This window comes from Homalodisca vitripennis, chromosome 5 (genome assembly GCF_021130785.1).
Source record: "Homalodisca vitripennis isolate AUS2020 chromosome 5, UT_GWSS_2.1, whole genome shotgun sequence".
NCBI classification, from domain to species: domain Eukaryota; kingdom Metazoa; phylum Arthropoda; class Insecta; order Hemiptera; family Cicadellidae; genus Homalodisca; species Homalodisca vitripennis.
Window position 1 is genome coordinate 25382662 of NC_060211.1, and position 18460 is coordinate 25401121.

The 18460-nt window shown below is 35.0% G+C and overlaps 1 protein-coding gene across 1 annotated transcript in view; it reads left to right on the forward strand.

Annotated features, from left to right (window-relative positions):
• Positions 1 to 9383: 9383 nt before the first annotated feature.
• LOC124361880 overlaps positions 9384 to 18460 on the forward strand; it is a 153221-nt gene continuing 144144 nt past the window's right edge. The window contains exon 1 of the mRNA XM_046815927.1: positions 9384 to 9510. The gene's annotated coding sequence lies outside the window, so the exon portion shown is untranslated. The remainder of the gene's footprint in view (positions 9511 to 18460) is intronic.

An 18460-nucleotide genomic window follows, 5' to 3' on the forward strand; every position in this document is an offset into this window, starting at 1 on the left:
ATCACAAACTCCATAAATGCCTACTAGAAGTATGATGAGCAGAGAACTAAGACGTATCACTGTGGCAGTGGAATTGCCTCACCCGATATTCAATCGCAGTTAAGCACCTCTCGTGTCCATACAATTCACCTGCCTTATCAGTAGCCAGCGTTGCCAAGTTGTGCGACGCCCAAGATGGCGCGGCTAGTCTAATTCAGATCTTCAGATAAAAAATCAGATCTTCGGCTCGCTCAACTTCCACTGCGGGTGCTATAAAGATGGGAAATACAGTTATTTGTCAATAAAATATTACCAAAATAACGGCTTACATGGTAATATGTTCTAGTAACCTATTACAGTGATAATGGTAAATTGAGAACGAACAATTGAATAAAAAGTAAGTTGGGTTTGTTTTCATTTTTCCAGAAACAAATTCTATTTAGATAAATATATTTTATTTATTGAATGTTATTTATTTCAATTTGATATTTTATTCCCTGTCTCTCCCGCACCATCCAGCTACAACGTAACCTAATACCAGAAAGACGTTAAGAGAACGCCAAATCATTCAGCCTACCTGATACTGAAATAACACGTCATCCTGGTAATACAGGGTGGCGCATATTATGTCAGTTTCTCCAGAAGAGAAATTTAAAGGCGTTATAGGTTAATTGAATAAAACACTTTTAGGCAAGAAAACAAATTCATTATATGACATTACTTGCAAAAGTACATTATCACTGTAATATTTTACTAGAACATATTACCACGTAAGCCGTTATTTTGGTAATATTTTATTGACAAATAACACTGTATTCACCATCTCTATAATACAGAATTATCATAATGAGATAAAATTTGTATAAAGTACAAGATAAATCCACACAATGTTACAGTAGTTGTTTGAAATGTCCTCCTTGATTTTGTATACACTTCATACACCGACTGAGAACAGAATCAAACATTTTAAGCAATAAAGGTTTATCGTTATTAACAAGTTCAAGTGAATTTTTAATTAGGTTTCTGAGTTCGTCAAGATATTGCGGTTTTGAAGCATACGCAGTCTCCTTTATAATATCCCACAGTGAACAATCACATGGAGTCAGGTCTGGCGAGCGCGCAGGCAATCAATTCATTCATTAAAATGTGTTATTTAAAAAATCTCGAACTTGGATACCGAAATGTGCTGGGGCACCATCTTTTTGCCAGATGAGCGAATGAATATTGAAAACAGGATTGTTTCTGAGCTCGGGAACTACTACTTCTTGCAACAACCGCAATCACTCTAAATTAACATTTCCTTGAAGAAAATAAGGACCAATCAGTGCAGTACTCGAAATACCTCCCCAGTCCCCATACCATAACACTAGGCACATTGAGTTCTGCTTGGATTACGTTATGAGGATTACGTTACATCCGACCAGTACACGCAGTTTTTACCGATTAACGCGTCCATTTAGTTTGAAACATGCCTCAACACACCACAATTGATCGCAAGAAATTTGGATCAGCCTCGAGCGGATAATTGTTGTCTCACAGAATTCCAATCGCCTGTCGGAACCATCTTCGTGAAGCACTTCGAGTAAAGATGGAAGGTATGGTTTAAACTTTAATTGCTTTTACATTCTTTGCACTCTTCTTCTTGATCTTTCTAGTTCAGCAGATGTCTTACGAGTCGATTTACCGGGAGTGGCTACAAAAGCTTGAGCAACTGTCTGCAGGTTTTGTTTGTTGCAAATTGATAGTGGACGACCATACTTCGGGGCATTTCAAACGCTTCCAGTCTTTTCAGATTTCTTATTTAACTTCCGCATATACTGTCGAGTGGGTGTAGAGCGACTGAATAACGATGTTACCGACAAGAATACGTTATATACCGCCCATCTCTAGTTACACAGTGTTCGACCTCTTCCTAAATCTTCATACTTGGAATAATCGGGATCAAATCAACTCGCCGACTTTCAAGCGACCTGTCGTAATTTTTGACGTTATTTTACATATTTTGATCTTATATTGAAATACATGGTATCTAACATATCCCAAAAAACAGGAGTGTGGCAAAACACTCTTAAAAATAAAATGGACATTATATAGCTGTGTAAAGATGCTCTTGAACTATAAAGTGACACCCACTACATCGACAGATGGTGTGGAAGGGAATATCACCTTCTTCTAACCTCTTCACGAGCTCTTTCCATTCTTGATTTTCTTCTAGGTTTGGTGGTCTGTATTTCAAGTTAGAAAACCAACTCCCAGTACTCACATAATTGTTACACTGATATTAAAACCGCACATCTCCGTTTGCACCCCCAAAATAGACAATTAGGAAGCGAGCCCCCATGGTGGCGAATGGGATGGCGGATCAGAATTAAACCTAGAAGGAAAAAATGAAAAACACCGTGGATAGCGTGCTCAGATTCTTTTTTAAATCACAGTCACCACCACAGAGTAGGAAAAAAAATTATTTAACCAAGATAAGAACCTTCTGTCAAAAAACAATATTGGCCAGACGAATTTAAAAAAAGAAAAACACATTACTACAATTAACCTCAAAATTTCTGTCGTATGTCTCAGGTGCACCTGGATAAAAAAAATTAGGAACAGCCATAATTTAAAACAAGAACTGCCAATTCCACCCGGTATCCTTCGGCTAAGGGCGGGCTCCTAATGAAAACCAAGAAATAGCACTAAATAGCATTTAAACTAAACTTAAAAACTAAATAACAAAATATAAACTATAATAACTGGCAAGTGGCAACAATAATAAAATAAATAAATAACAAATAGCAGGGTATCACAGATGTTGACTAGGGGTGTACAGCTCATCATGGAGGCCAGTTATCCAGCAGAGCAGGAAAACCCTGGAAACTGTCTGCGACCACCCATGATGAGAGAGCAGCAAGAGGCAAGAGCTCCTCTCCTGGACCTCGTCAGTGCGAAACGGCAACTTAATCCAGCATGTTAGTGGTAAAATTTAAAAAGAGAATTAACAAATATAATTAAAAAAAAGCAAAATTGTATTACACGTTTCCACTAACATGTACGAATTTAGAAGTTCCTTGCCACTTTGAAGAGTATGTGCAGAGCGCTCTCAAACAGCACAGTCAGTGCCTTCTGCAGCCACAACGAACAACACTTACAATATTATATAAATAAACATATACATGAGCAGGGGAGAACTGGGCTCAAGACTTAGAACCGGCTCAATATAAAGTTTTAAATGTTCTAACTTAAATATATTATTTATTTTTAACCTTACACATCTTAGTAAAACGTTGTGTATCGCACACTCTTAACTTTATTGTGGCTGCCACTACATGTAATTAGACTGCGTTGACATGAATTGTGACTGCTTGGTCATAAATAAAGAATTTAGTTTCAAATATCTTGGAGTTATTTTAGATGAAAGACTTACATGGGAAAAACATGTACATTCGATACTTACGCAACTGAAACCAGCTTTGAGAAAATTCTATTTTTTGAAAAACTTTTGTAATGAAGTTTTATTGAGAACTCTTTATTTTGCGTTAATACATTCAAAATTACAGTACGGGATTCAATGCTGGGGAGGAACTTTTAAGTATAAAATTGAAAAAATACGTGTTCTTCAAAACTATTTTATAAGAATAATTCTTAGAAAACAAAAGAGAGAAAGTTCTTTTCCATTATACCATCAATTAAAAATTTTACCAGTACAGCACCTGTTTGTTTACAAGGTTCTACGCTTGTTTTACATTAAAAGTGGTGACACAGGAACAAACCAACTTTTTTACAGTACAAGAAGTTGCAGTAATAATGTTTTTAGAGTGCCTAGAGTTAGAAAATCACTATTCAGACAATCTTTTATTTATGTAGGCCCAAAATATTTCAATAAACTACCAATTAATATAAAAGTATGTTCAAATATTAGAGCTTTTTCTCGGGAGGTGAAATACTGGCTGTTTGGTTACGATGACTTAAGTTTTCTAAACAATGTGATTATGTAAGATAAATATAGGCTACGTTTTGTTAAAAGGAAAAAATGGAAGATTCGGCAGTTATATGATTACTTTAAATTTTGTTTTTGGTATTAATAATGTTTTAGTTGTAGAATGTATAGAATAAGTAATTTTAAGTTCTCAATTATGTATGCAATCTTCACACAGTTGGTGTAGCATAGTGTATATAGTGTATAGTGAGCACAGACGGCACAGAGCGTGGTGCTGCTCTTATCAAAGGACAGTTACTTTGCTGGACTGAACAATACTGTATTCATGTTTTTGTTTGTGTAGCGCTGCCACGCTACTTGAAACTGTGGCAGTGTAATTCCTGTCTACAACTCTGTAAAATACCTGTATTTATTCTGGAATAAATCATTATTATTATTATTATTATTATTATATTATTATTATTATGTTTCTGGAATATTTTAGGATAAAAACACAGAACAAGCCAGAAAATAACAAGCAGGGGTAAACGAAAGACTTTGGGAGCTAGGTAGTATATCTATAGGAACAATTTTGTTTACAGAAATAACGCTTAAATTTGCCTTGCTTGGGGACAATCTGTACATTAGGCTATCCAAATAAACAAGGTGGAATACTACCAAAAAGCAGAAGGAAATCACTTTGACCTCTTATTGTATTTGTTTAAAAGTACTTCTAGAAATGAGTACTGTCTGTTTTTAACTCTTATTGATTTTAAGATGTCCTGTTATTTATAGGGTAATAATATGACGCTCTTAAAATTCACTATTATATGTGCAGTATATTTAGATTTCATTTAAATCACAAAAATAAATGAACTAATCCTAGTAGTTTAGAAGTATGTTCATATAACACACGGAAAATAAGAAAAGAATTGGACAAATGCAAGCCTATTGCTTATTTATTGTTCATTGAGCACGAGAAGCTGAATAGATAAGGCCTTTGCGTTTGCTTTCGAAGTGATAGAATTTTAAGGATGGTAAGGTTAGTGGCATAGGCCGCCTCCTATCGGATGCCAGGATAGGAACAAAGGGCTTTATATTTCAGCTATGACTCCTTGGTTGAAGGAGAGGCTAGCTCTGTTCTATCCTCAGTCAAGACATCTTGGTAGAAGAAGAGGCTAGCTCTGTGCCATCCTCAGCCATGACACCTTGGTAGAAGGAGAGACTAATTCTGTTCAATCCTCAGTCTAGAAACCTTAGTAGAAGGAGAGGCTAGCTCTGTTTCATCCTCAGCCACGAAACCTTGGTAGGAGAGGCTAAATCTGTTCCATCCTCAGTCATGACAACTTGGTAGAAGGAGAGCCTAGCTCTGTTCCATACTCAGCCATGAAACTTTGGTAGAAGGAGAGGCTAGCTATGTTCCATACTCAGCCATGAAACCTTGGTAGAAGGAGAGGCTAGCTATGTTCCATCTTCAGCCAAGACACCCTGGTAGAAGGAGAGGCTAGATCTGTCCCATACTCAGCCATGAAACCTTGGTAGAAGGAGAGGCTAACTCTGTTCTATCTTCAGCTATGACACCTTGGTTGAAGGACAGGCTAGCTCTGTTCTATCCTCAGTCAAGACATCTTGGTAGAAGGAGAGGCTAGCTCTGTTCCATACTCAGCCATGAAACCTTGGTAGAAGGAGAGGCTAGCTATGTTCCATACTCAGCCATGACACCCTGGTAGAAGGAGAGGCTAGCTCTGTTCCATCCTCAGCCATGACACCTTGATAGAAGGAGAGGCTAACTCTGTTCCATCTTCAGCCAAGACACCCTGGTAGAAGGAGAGGCTAGCTCTGTTCCATCCTCAGCCATGACACCTTGGTAGAAGGAGAGGCTAGCTTTGTTCCATCCTCAGCCATGAAACCTTTGTAGAAGGAGAGGCTAGCTTTGTTCTATCCTCAGCCATGACACCTTGGTAGAAAGAGAGGCTAGCTCTGTTCGACATTTGAGGTTAGTGATGGGCCGCTCCTGGACATCCATAGGGTTAACCAAATCTAGCCGAAGTGACACATCGGATTTTGCTGTACCCAGTGTATGTTCAACTGTAGGATATAAGCCAGCCAGAAGTCACTCCTCCTGGGGCTAGGCCCGTTGTTATTAGGTATACGATTGTTATAATTCTGTTATCAAATACACGGAAACTCGTGATCTTCAGGAATGGCTTACTTAAGTTTAAGTGAAAGGGTCCATCTCACATTCCAACAGCTGATCGTAACGAGCGTGAATACGAGTTCACATAGGTGAATGTGACCCGCCTAGGCCCTTGCCCTATACTTTAGTCAATTACAGGGCACCTCACATAGAATCTTGAGTCGCCGCGCAGCCGCGCAGCCACGCCCACTCCCACACCGCCCACGCTTCGTCAGATGTGAGTCCACTTGAGGCGTCTGTGGGAGAAGTGAAGAGAGAGCATTGTGCAAGTGTTTAGAATTATACAAAATCTATATATAACCCACTGTTAATTATGTAGCTCAAGTCACATAAGTGACAAGTATTTCTGTATATTTTTATCCTTCGCTCGAGTGCTTGACAGGAGGAGAGGGGTACGATACTAAATCTTTTGTTAAGATTTTCAATCTTTCAGTAATTAAATTATAATGAGTTGTTATGAATAAAATTTAAAAATTTTCGTATTTTTTATTATTGTCAGAGTGTTATTATTCTCAACATAACATGTATCTAATAGTTTAGTGTAATGTATTTTTTATAATCGCTTTATCAGTATTTTAAGGTAATCCACTAATACAATAATTTTCTTACTAAACTTAACTCTTTTATACTAATAGTAATATTTAATATGTAATATAAGTAATACTAATATTTATACTTTATTACTCTAAGCTATCCTAAGGGGCCCAGGATGTGTCTAGGGTACAATCATCACCTTCCCTATTTCCGTTGATTTGGAGGCCCTAGAATTAAATAAACTATAGCAGTACAATAAAAAAAAAAAAAAATGGCCACCAGAGCCACAGGAGCTAAGCAAGGATTTGGAGCCCTAAACAGAAAATAACTATAGCAGGTACAATAGAACAAAATGGCCGCCATTGGGGCTGCATGAGGTATGGTTAATGAGTCCACCAATCTCAAGCGAGGGTATCAAATAAATTAAAAATACGTGCAACATTTTTCTATAAACTATTTTCTCTCCCTTTTCCAATTTTCCCACCTTATTTTTTATTACGTTGCCTTTAACTTAGACAACGTTACTAGATCACTTCATTCATTAGCCATAGATTAAGTGTTGGAGACACATGGCTGATTTCGCTTTAGTTGACTAATGCAAGTTCATATTTTTGCAACTTCTTATTTTTACGCCTTTATCTTTCAAAAATAAGAATGAAAAAGTGTTTATAATCATGGAAATACTAAAATATTGATACACCAACCATTGTTCCGAAAATGAAACGTTTACATTGGAAAATGAGCCTGAAAGCTAAATTGAACATTATTATTTGAGAGTTGAATTAAACCAAATACATTCGTTTTCAAAGATCAAGTATTGTGTACAAGCACAACCGTCAATTCATTAGGTGAACCATAGAGTAAGGACATATTATATAATACATTGTTTTCTTGTTACTCTATGGAACGCTTAAAATTACGCTTGCCTTGACGTTTCTTAATTTTTCGCTGTACTTAGACTTCCTATTCCCCTCTCCCCCGAAAAGAAACCAGTGTAGGCGTTGGTGAATGTTAACTATTTTTAATAACACCTTAGAAGATGAAAGTGACCTCGATCCCGAAAGTAGAACAGAGCAGGTGACGTTTGCATAAATGAAATCAGATTGCTAAGCAGAACGCAATCAGCTGTTTTGTATGTCCACCAGCTGTTTGTGATAGCTCCATTGATCGATTCGAAATTTTATTTATGGAACATTCATATCGACACAATAGGTGCTAACCAGTGATCAATCTCATAGTTGATCATTTAGATTTGTGGTAACACTAGGTGTAAAAATATAAGTTGATTTACAATTTAGTTCCAACTTAATAACTAACCCAGTGGGCTAGCGAAAGTGATCTATCTCATAGTTGATCATTTAGATTTGTGGTAACACTAGGTGTAAAATATAAGTTGATTTACAATTTAGTTCCAACATAAATGAAAGTGAGAGTTGTGTGTCGATTTTGTGCACTGCGATTTAGATCTTTTTAGCGCAGACGCTTGTGCAATATAATGAGTATCTGCTAAAACTGTAGTATTTTAAGACTTTGATTATTTGAAGCCTAAAAGTGAAAAAATGTCATGACTAAATTCTAGATTATACTATAACAATTCCAACTCTGAATATATTTTTTGGAGAATACAGTACCTAGAGAAGACTGTACCCTATATTTGACATAAATATAAAAGTTATATTGGAATTACAGATTATTTGTTATGCCACTACTTACGCATTATACCACATACTAAAAATATTTCTGGTATATTTTGCAATATCTGTTTGCTCAATAAAGTAGCTTTTTCCCCAAACTGCACTCTATTTGTCGGAGGCATTCGATCAGACCCTATAGATTTGGCTAAATATGTTCAGATAAACATAACCATAACTTCTATACATTTCAAAAAAGAATAAAAACACCCTACCAATCAAGAGCGTAACCAGGACTTTTTTTGGGGGGGGGGAGGGGTGTTAGACGGCTAATATTTTCCCGTAGTGGACAGGAAAGAAAGTACGGTAAACCACTCATTTACCATTTTTTTCTTTAAAAAGTTCTTGACCCGTTTCAATGTTAAGAACGATCTTTCAGCAGGACATATCAGTAATACTGAATCATTTAAAGAATAATAATTGTTTGTTAAAAAAATAATTAAAATTGGGGGGGGGGTGATCCGAACCCCTTGAACCCCCTCTCTGGGTACGCCCTTGCTCCCAATTACACATCAACATAACCTACAACTAACACTGCAAGCCGACATTGTTGCATTCTGAGAGTATAATCAAGTGGTCATAATTTCAAGTAGTGCCATTAAATATGTTATTGTTTAACATATTATGTTTCTTTAATTTCCCTACATAAAACGTTTACATTGTAAATTTAACATCTATAATCATTTATTAATTAAGATGATCTGACGATACGACGGAATAGGTCGTATTACGTAACTGCATTAAGTGTTATATTCCTTACAGGCCACTCAAGAACTACACAGTCAAATTAATGTACAACACAATGCTAGAACTGATAAAGTAACGAAACGGTGTGGGTTTTTGAAAGCAAATTGTTCTTTACAAGCCAGGTTGCCTTCAGCAACAACGAGGGCGTTCAAGATCATTTCCTCGTGAATGAGACGAAAGCTCAATATAAAGAAAGTTAATTAAAACGAAACAGCGCGAGAGAGAGAGAGAGAGAGAGACAGCGCGAAGTTGTCCGTCGCGACCTGGAGGGGATTGAGGGGGTGGAGGGGGGAGGTCATTGTTGCTGTGGGCCGGCACCAGCGCGCGCTCTAGTCTAGTGTTTGAATTCAGTCAGTTGTTGTCTGTGCGTCGTTGAGTGTGGTGTGTTCCTGTGCGACTCTGTTTTCGGTCTGAGTTCCCAACTACCACCTCAGGATCGACAAGGAAAAGTTGACGTGAGTTTTTACAGATATCACATCCATTGATTGTTGTTTTACAATTCATTGTTGACGATAGCTGAATTACAGCCATTTGCCATAGTTGCGTTAAGATTCACACCTGAAGAAGGAGACAGACTCCATTTCTCGAAATGTTGTGTTGATTGTTGTTTTACAATTAATTATTGACGATAGCTGGAGTGAAAGAGTTACAGCCATTTGCCATAGTTGTGTTAAGATTCACACCTGAAGAAGGGGCGGATTCCATTCTCGAAACGTTGTGGTACAAGATAGTTGTTCGTAAACTGTTATTTTTGTATATCCATTGAGTTGATTATTCTTTAACACGCCTATCACTGATATGGTGGGGAGGTGAAAATAAACAAAATCTGTTTTGTTTACAATACGTTCCGGTCTTATACTGTATTACGGTATAGTACAATGAATGCTTCAAAATACACCATTTTATGCGATGAAATATTAAATTCGTTCTCTAATTCCACATATCAAACATTTGAATAGTCCTACATGCGTTCATTTACTAAGTTAACCGTTTGTGGAAATCGTGTATAATTTATTCTTTATCACAACTTCAAAAAATGCGTTCGGTCACAAAAAAAAGTTCTACTGGGGAATGAATATTCTTATGAAGATCACTTCTGGAATAGGAATTGCTACAATCCTAACATGAATGATCGTATTTGCTGGAGGTGTATAGCAATAACAGTTCAAAAAGTGCCAAATCCTCAAACGATTTTATTCTGTTATAGAATTAAAGTTTAATAAAATAGATTTTGATACAAAAATAAACATCCTTGACATGGATATAATATAATTTAATGTTGATACTAAACTTTGTGCATTCTTTTCACTATACATTATAGTAAAGTAACGTGGTTTTACATTGTAATATATTTTAGTTTTTCAGTTAGTCATAATCAGAGCAACTAAATGAAAATTTGAATTATCATAATTATATTTCCAATGTAAAATGTTTTTTTTTTACTCTGTAAAAGGCAATTTCTCAAAATTGTATCCATAAATGTTAAACTAAATTACCAAAATGAAAATAAATACATTTGACTCAAACAAGAACGTAGCCAGGGAAATATTGAGGGAAGGGGGGTCAAGACGACTGATAGTTTTTCGTAGTGGCCAGAAAGGAAGGCAAGTGCAGTCAATCGCTCATTCCTCATTTTGTTCCTCACAAAGTTCTTGACCCGTTTCAATGTTCAGAACGATCTTTCTGTACATGTTAATAATACTGAATTATTGAAATAATAAAAATTGTTTGCTTCAACAGTAAATAACAAATTGAAAATTTGACGGGGGTGGCGGGGGGGGGTGGGGGGTGGAACATTTAGCCACACAACTGAAGTGCATTCTAGACTGAGCATGAGATGTTACAGACAGGCAGAAATGGAATGTTTCCAGCCCCTCGAGCAATAGACCTCTCAATAAATTTAGACTTACGGTTCAATTCAAGGGCTTATTAGTTTTCATCATAACCTTTTTTGAATTTAGGTTTATAAGAAAACCTTTCTCTTCAAACGCAATATTTTGGTACAAAGTCGTCATTAAATTTGTTTTATGGGATTTGGATGGCAACAAAATGCCAGAATTAGGAACTTCTCGCAAAGATCGGCAAGAGTAGGAGGAATGATCTGTTTTTCATTCATAGGGTGTTGGAGTTGTAGGGCTAAGAACTACTTGTAGCTGGTGAGATGTATGTGTCAGAGATTCGGACACGCCGCGAAGCACTACAATCAGCTTCTGTGGCGAGGAATACGACTGCAGGAATGTAGAGATAAGAAGAACAAAGATAAGGTAGCCTGTGCACACTGTAAGAGGGAAGTTCGAGCAGTATACATACTATCACAGTGGGTATGGAGGAACACCTCTTGTGTCAGATATTGCGCTGCGAAGCGCTACAACAGCTTCTGTAGGAAAATAGGACTGTTGAAACAAACAAAGATAAGGCATGCACACTGTAAGAGGGAAGTTCGAGCAGTATACATACTATCACAGTGTGGTATGGAGGAACATCTCGAGTATGTGTCAGATATTCGGACACCACGCCGCGAAGCGCTACAATCAGCTTCTGTGGCGAAATACGACTGCAGGACTGTAGAGATAAGAAGAACAGTTTATAAGGTAGCCTGTGCACACTGTAAGAGGGAAGTTCGAGCAGTATACATACTATCACAGTGTGGTATGGAGGCATCTCGAGTATGTGTCAGATATTCGGACACGCCGCGAAGCGCTACAATCAGCTTCTGTGCGAGGAATACGAATAGGACTGTAGAGATAAGAAGAACAAAGATAATATGTGCACACTGTAAGAGGGAAGTTCGAGCAGTATACATACTATCACAGTGTGGTATAGGAACACCTCTGTATGTGTCACGAGATTGCCGAAGCGCTACAATCAGCTCCAAATACGACTGCAGGACTGTAGAGATAAGAAGAACAAAGATAATTTCACACTGTATCGAGCAGTATACATACTATCACAGTGTGGTATGGAGGAACACCTCGTGTATGTGTCAGAGATTCGGACACGCCGCGAAGCGCTACAATCAGCTTCTGTGGCGAGGAATACGACTGCAGGACTGTAGAGATAAGAAGAACAAAGATAAGGTAGCCTGTGCACACTGTAAGAGGGAATTCGAGCAGTATACATACTATCACAGTGTGGTATAGGAACACCTCGTGTATGTGTCAGAGATTCGGACACGCCGCGAAGCGCTACAATCAGCTTCTTCAAGGAATACGACTGCAGGACTGTAGAGATAACAAAGATAAGGTAGCCTGTGCACACTGTAAGAGGGAAGTTCGAGCAGTATACATACTATAACGGTGTGGTATGGAGGAACACCTCTTGTGTGAGTCGATTGCGCTGTGTCAACAGGTTCAAAATTGTTGAAACAAACAAGAAATGGATTTGAAATTAAGTGTTTAGATCGGACGATTCTCATCACTAAGGACATTGGATAAGTTGAAATATGTGAGTTAGGTATAAATGTACAGTTTATAAAGTAAAGTCATGAAGAAGAAAATGTTACATGAAAGTCTTTGTAGGATCAGTCTCTGACCTTTGCAGACAATATCAATAAATAAATATAATTGAATCGGAAAAAGTAAGCGCTCTGTTGTGTAATGGTAGCACATTTTCCCGGCGGAGCAAGTGCTTTTTGTGATTCAATGTTTATTGAAATTAAATAAGGCTATTGCCATTTATACAATTTAATGTATATATATATATATATATATATATATATATACATTATATACTCTCTCTCTCTCTCTCTATATATATATATATATATATATATATATATATATATATATATATAGAGAGAGAGAGAGAGAGAGAGAGAGAAACGAGCTTCGGACTTAAATCTCACAGTACGTTAATTGAATAGAGATTGGAATTAGAGGATTTAAGGTTTTTTAAAGAAAGTTCAAAAACATGAAAATTATGCTATACAAAATTTGCCGATGCAAAATACCTTTACTGACTCTAAAATTGTTGTATTTCAATATGGCCTTTATGGCTGAGTAGAAAAATGTGTACATTTCTAATACCTGCGTATTTTGGTAACTTTCAAAAAATACAGTCTTAGTTGATTTCCCAATTTGTCCCAATACCCGTTTGCTACCTGTGAATTTGGGAAAGTATTATTAATATTCAAAAATTAAGTTATACAGTTATACAGTATTAATTAAGTTATATGCAATGATCCTGAATTTTAATTGTTAAAATATAAGTTTAAGCTTACGTTACAAGGTTTTGATTTTAAACCTTTTAAACTCAAATAAATTTTTAAGTGGGGGAGGTCAGATTTGGTAAAGCTCATCCTCTTCACACCCTTGAACAAAATATTTAGAAAAAAAAACATCATGAACTTACTATTAGTTAGGATCAGTATTCGGATGAATTTCCTACTTGGCAACTGTCTTCTTCTAGGCAGAAAATACTTTGTAATAATATCCTGAGATGAAAATAGCAACTCGTGTACACCTACGTTTACAGATTGTTAATAATAATAAGAATTTTGTGCAGTTTTTCATTTAAGATAACCGACCTTTATATAGAGCCTCTTACTATGGAAAATTGCAGGAGATGGCGATAACAGCGTCATCCATCATCTGTCGCTAGCTGTGGAAAACACCCGTGTCATCCTACACTATACTGCACTCATCCTGGTTGTAGGATGACATCACGCTTGACTTGAAACTACACTAATACGGAGTGCATAACTTTAATGGTCGGACGCCATTTTCAATCGAAGTTACAGTTATTTTATTTTATTACTTGTCGTGACATCATACATGGCATAGCACAGAAATCATATTATACCTCGTGTAAAATGATTCGTTAAGAACTCGTATCAATTAATTATGCATAATCAGTTTTGAGCAGAAATGTCTTTTTTGCCGTTTTATTGTTACAGTTGAAATTACTGCAAGATTGAATCACTGTATTAAAAATATATTGCTCTGTGTTTTATAAAACAATTATGGATAAACATTAGAACATGTTCGTCTCTCTTTATAAATGCGCAGTCTGATAAATACTTATCTAAAAACTAAATTTATTTCTTTGACCGAAATGCAAGAAATAAATTTTAATTAAATTAACTTAACTAATATTTTGTATTTGCGTGAACTAAGTAATAATTACTTAATGTCACTCAGCCAGAAGACAATACAAAACGTGTCCGTTCCCTTAAAAAAAAAACGCACAGCATAAATATACTGAAATATTCTTTTACAAAAGCTTTTAATAAAATAATTAGGTTTTCGTTATTTAGCCCAATAATATGTTTTATCTTCTCAAGTCTTCAACACTTGCAACTATATAATTTTATTGTATAAAGTGATATTTATTAAAAGAGAATTGATAAATGTACAACTTATTTATTAGTAAACTAAAATTGCTTCTGCTTAATTGACTACGGTTCTTTCAGTTAGTAAAGTATTTAATGAACTTTAGTTAAAAGTGGAAACGTGAGAAAGTAAAAACCAAGGAGAAAACAATGTTATTTGTTATATATTTCAGAAACAGAGAATTTCATGTCTGGTTTCCAATGAATTGGTCATGATCAGATTAAAGGAACACTGATATGTAACTAAAACTGTAGCTTTTTTGAAAATAACCACGTTGAGGTCAGTCAATTTTTAGGTATACCTTGTCAAACATATAAAACTACTAATTTACTCAAACTGTAGAGTAATGCAATTAGGTAATAAAATTTGTTGTAAGTAATCAGTAAATGTTATTTCTAGAACACCATTCTAATGATGTTTTTATTTTTAGTAGACAAGTAGTTGAAATCTATATTTTTTAAATGTGGCTTTTCAGATCGAGGTCAAAGATGATTCAGTCTCGTTTACTGTCTCCAGACAGATTTTTTTAACTTTAGCATAACACTATAAAAGTTATCGTACAAAAGTTTGTTACACGATTAAGTAAACACAATTTAAGGCACATTTTCTGCCATTTTAAATGGGCGAAACGCCGATATGTGCTAACTTTAACCGTGTCCGTAAGCGAGATTTCATACAAAGAAAAATTTGTATTAAGTAATCGTTTGGAAAGAAAAACTAATGTCCAATGAAGTGTGTCGAAAAGAAATACCACCGGTTATTTTGGCAGGTGTTCACCTCTAGGACAGCTGCAGCAAGCTACCAGCAGCTAGCTGTAGTCGACGAGTTCGGCGCGGCTGTTGTACAAAAAAATGCTTTAAAACCCTTCTGTAATTGTTAGGTTAGTTTCTTCAACACCTGAAGCAACATACTGAACTATTTTAAAACGTTATATCTTATATGAAACATCCTTGTACGTGTTAGCCTAATACAGTTTTCATGTCGCTTTGTCAGGGTAGTTAAAGGAACAACAAATAGATACCATGCAAATTCTTTATAACAGATTCTCTATCTGTGTTTATATCTTAGATAGGTTAGTTTTAGTGGTTGTTGTCTATCAAAGTTTCTGTGTGCAACAAAAAGGTGATTGAGACTTTTGTTGCAGTAAATTAGTTTATTGGTATTTTGTCCGCATAATGAAGTAGCCAGGATTTTGGTTTGGAGAGGTGTTATTTGTCACACCTGGTATGTGATTGGCGGGGACTTGAGGATATCGTGAATCTCTCAGGAGGACATGGCGTTCGAAAGTCCTCCCCCACAGAAATTTTAAAATTAAATATGTATTTTTACTATGTAATTTAAATTTATGTTGGTTGGTTGAATTTATGTTATATACCATATACGCATTACTGATGATTTACAAAAGGGTTGATATAATTATTGATACTTTATTAGGATAGAAACATAAATCTTACCTTCAGTAAAATGGTGAAAACAGTAAAAATAGAGAATATAGAATTTTAACTCTTCTTAGTCTTTTGTTAGTGACGGTCACATATAGAATATAGCATTTTATATTCTGTATTATTGTATTTTAAATAGCAAAACATTTAAACAGTAAAAATATAGAATATAGAATTTGAACTCTTCTTGGACAAAAGTTTCTGACGGTAACATAGAGAATATAGAATTTTATATTCTGTATTTTTGTATTTTAAATATTAAAACATTTAAATGTTATAGAGAGTAAACATAGAGAATATAGAATTATAACTCTTCTTGTTGTTATGTTTCTGACGATCTCATAGAGAATATAGAATTTTATATTCTGTATTTTTGTATTTTAATAGCAAAAAATTTAAATAGTAAAAAGGTAAAAAATACAGAATATAGAATTTTAACTCTCCTTGTAGTTTTGTTTCTGGTGGTCACATAGAGAATATAGAATTTTATATTTTGTAATTTTGTATTTGAATAACAAAACATTTAAATACTAACAAAGTAAAAATACAGAATATGGAATTTTAACTCTTCTTGTTGTTATGTTTCTGACGGTCACATAATTATAGAATAGAGGATTTTATATTCTGTATTTTTGTATTTTAATAGCAAAACATTTAAATAGTAAAGACAGTAAAAATAGAGAATATAGAATTATATATTCTGTATTCTTGTATTTCAAATAGCAAAAAATTATTTTAAAAAAATAAATAGTAAGTACAGTAAAGAATATATAATTTTCAAGAAGAGTTAAAACTCCGTTTTGATCGTGACGGTCACATAGAGAGTATAGAATTCTTCTAAGAACTCTTCTTGGAGTTTTGTTTATTATGACTAAGCTATCATCACTGTGAGTGTCCATGACGCGTATTGATGACTAATGCAAACTAGTTACGAAATAAATCATCATGATCACTTTAAAGCGATAGCTTTGTCATAATAAAACAAGAACTCCAACAAGAGAATTTAAACTAAATATTGGTTTCGTGAGCACAAGAAACAATACCTTATTTTTTACTTAAGTCAGTGTACAAACATTAGTCTGTAATTCGAATCTCTGAGGTTCTTGACGTACTGTTCTTGTAGTTAAAGACGGCAATCTGCTCAATGAAAAGTTATTTTAACATCATACAACCATTTTTGTCTGGAAAGAGAATTCGATTTTTAATTTGTATAATCATATACAAAACAATGTTTTAAATTTTAAATTTAGGCTTATATAAATTACTTTACTAAATAAATTACATCGATCTAGTCGAAGACACATAACGTACTGCAACAATGAGTAAGTTAGGTATATATGGCTTAAGACATATAGTAAACATTTTCTAAATAATGCTTGGTGGTAGATTTTAATGATTTTAATTACTATACAGGCTAGATGTATAGCTACTGTTGGACATTTAACGAAATTTCAAATATTAAAAAATATTCTCTGCAGTAATAAAAACATAAAATAAATTGGATACAGCGTGAGTTTTAAGAGAACATTCTTTTGATATTATGAACTTCCATGGAGGTTTCTTTGATTCTTTCTTTTTGGATTCTTGGAATTTTATTTGACAGAACGGTTTAGCGTAAAAGTAAAGCGCGATTTACTATGAAAAATTGCGGGAGACGGTGCTAACAGCGTCATCCATCATCTGTCACTAGCTGTGGAAAACACCCGTATCATCCTACACTATTCTGTACTCATCCTGGTTGTAGGATGATATCACGCTGCTTGACTTGAAACTTCACTAAAATAGATTGCATAACTTTAATGGTCGGACGCCATTACAACCAGCTCTTAACACGTAATTTTATCCTTACACACTTATTTGCAAGAGACGGTGCTAACAGCGTCATCCATCACCTGTCGGTAGCTGTGGAACACGGATCATCCTACACTATTCTGTATTTATCCTGGTTGTGAGATGACATCACGTTTGACTTGAAACTACACTAATATGAGTTGCATAATTTTAATGGCCAGACGTGATTTCCAATTGGAGTTGCAGTTATTTTATTTTATTCCTTGTAATTAGAGAAGAACATATTATTATGGCTCGTGTACAAATGAGTCATTATGAACTTGTATCAATTAATTAAGCGTAATCACTTTTTTCCAGTAATGCCTTTTTTGCCGTTTTATTTTTACAGATGAAATTACTGCAAAATTTAATCGCTATTTTTAAAATATATTGCTCTGTATTATATAACAAATATGGATTAGAACATATTCGTCTCTCTTTATAAATTCTGTCTGATAAATAATTGTCTAAAAACTAAATTGATTTCTTAGACTGCGAGTTAAAATACAAGAAACAAATTTTAGTTAAATTTAACTTAACTAATATTTTGTACATGCGTGTAAAAGTGAAGCTTCTGAATATAACAGGTGATAACAGTATACAAGATGGCGGTTTTACATCTGTGATAATGTGCTTCGAGCGAGGGGAAGTTTATGTCTGTGGGTGGTAACAGTGGGGACTGTTTAGTTCTCCCTCTAGCTGTTCTAATCTAACATTGCAATTACATATCCTACTATTGGAGCAGTTGTTCCAAAACCGTTGTTTTGTTTAATTTTGTGTACTATTTATTTGATTTTTTGAGT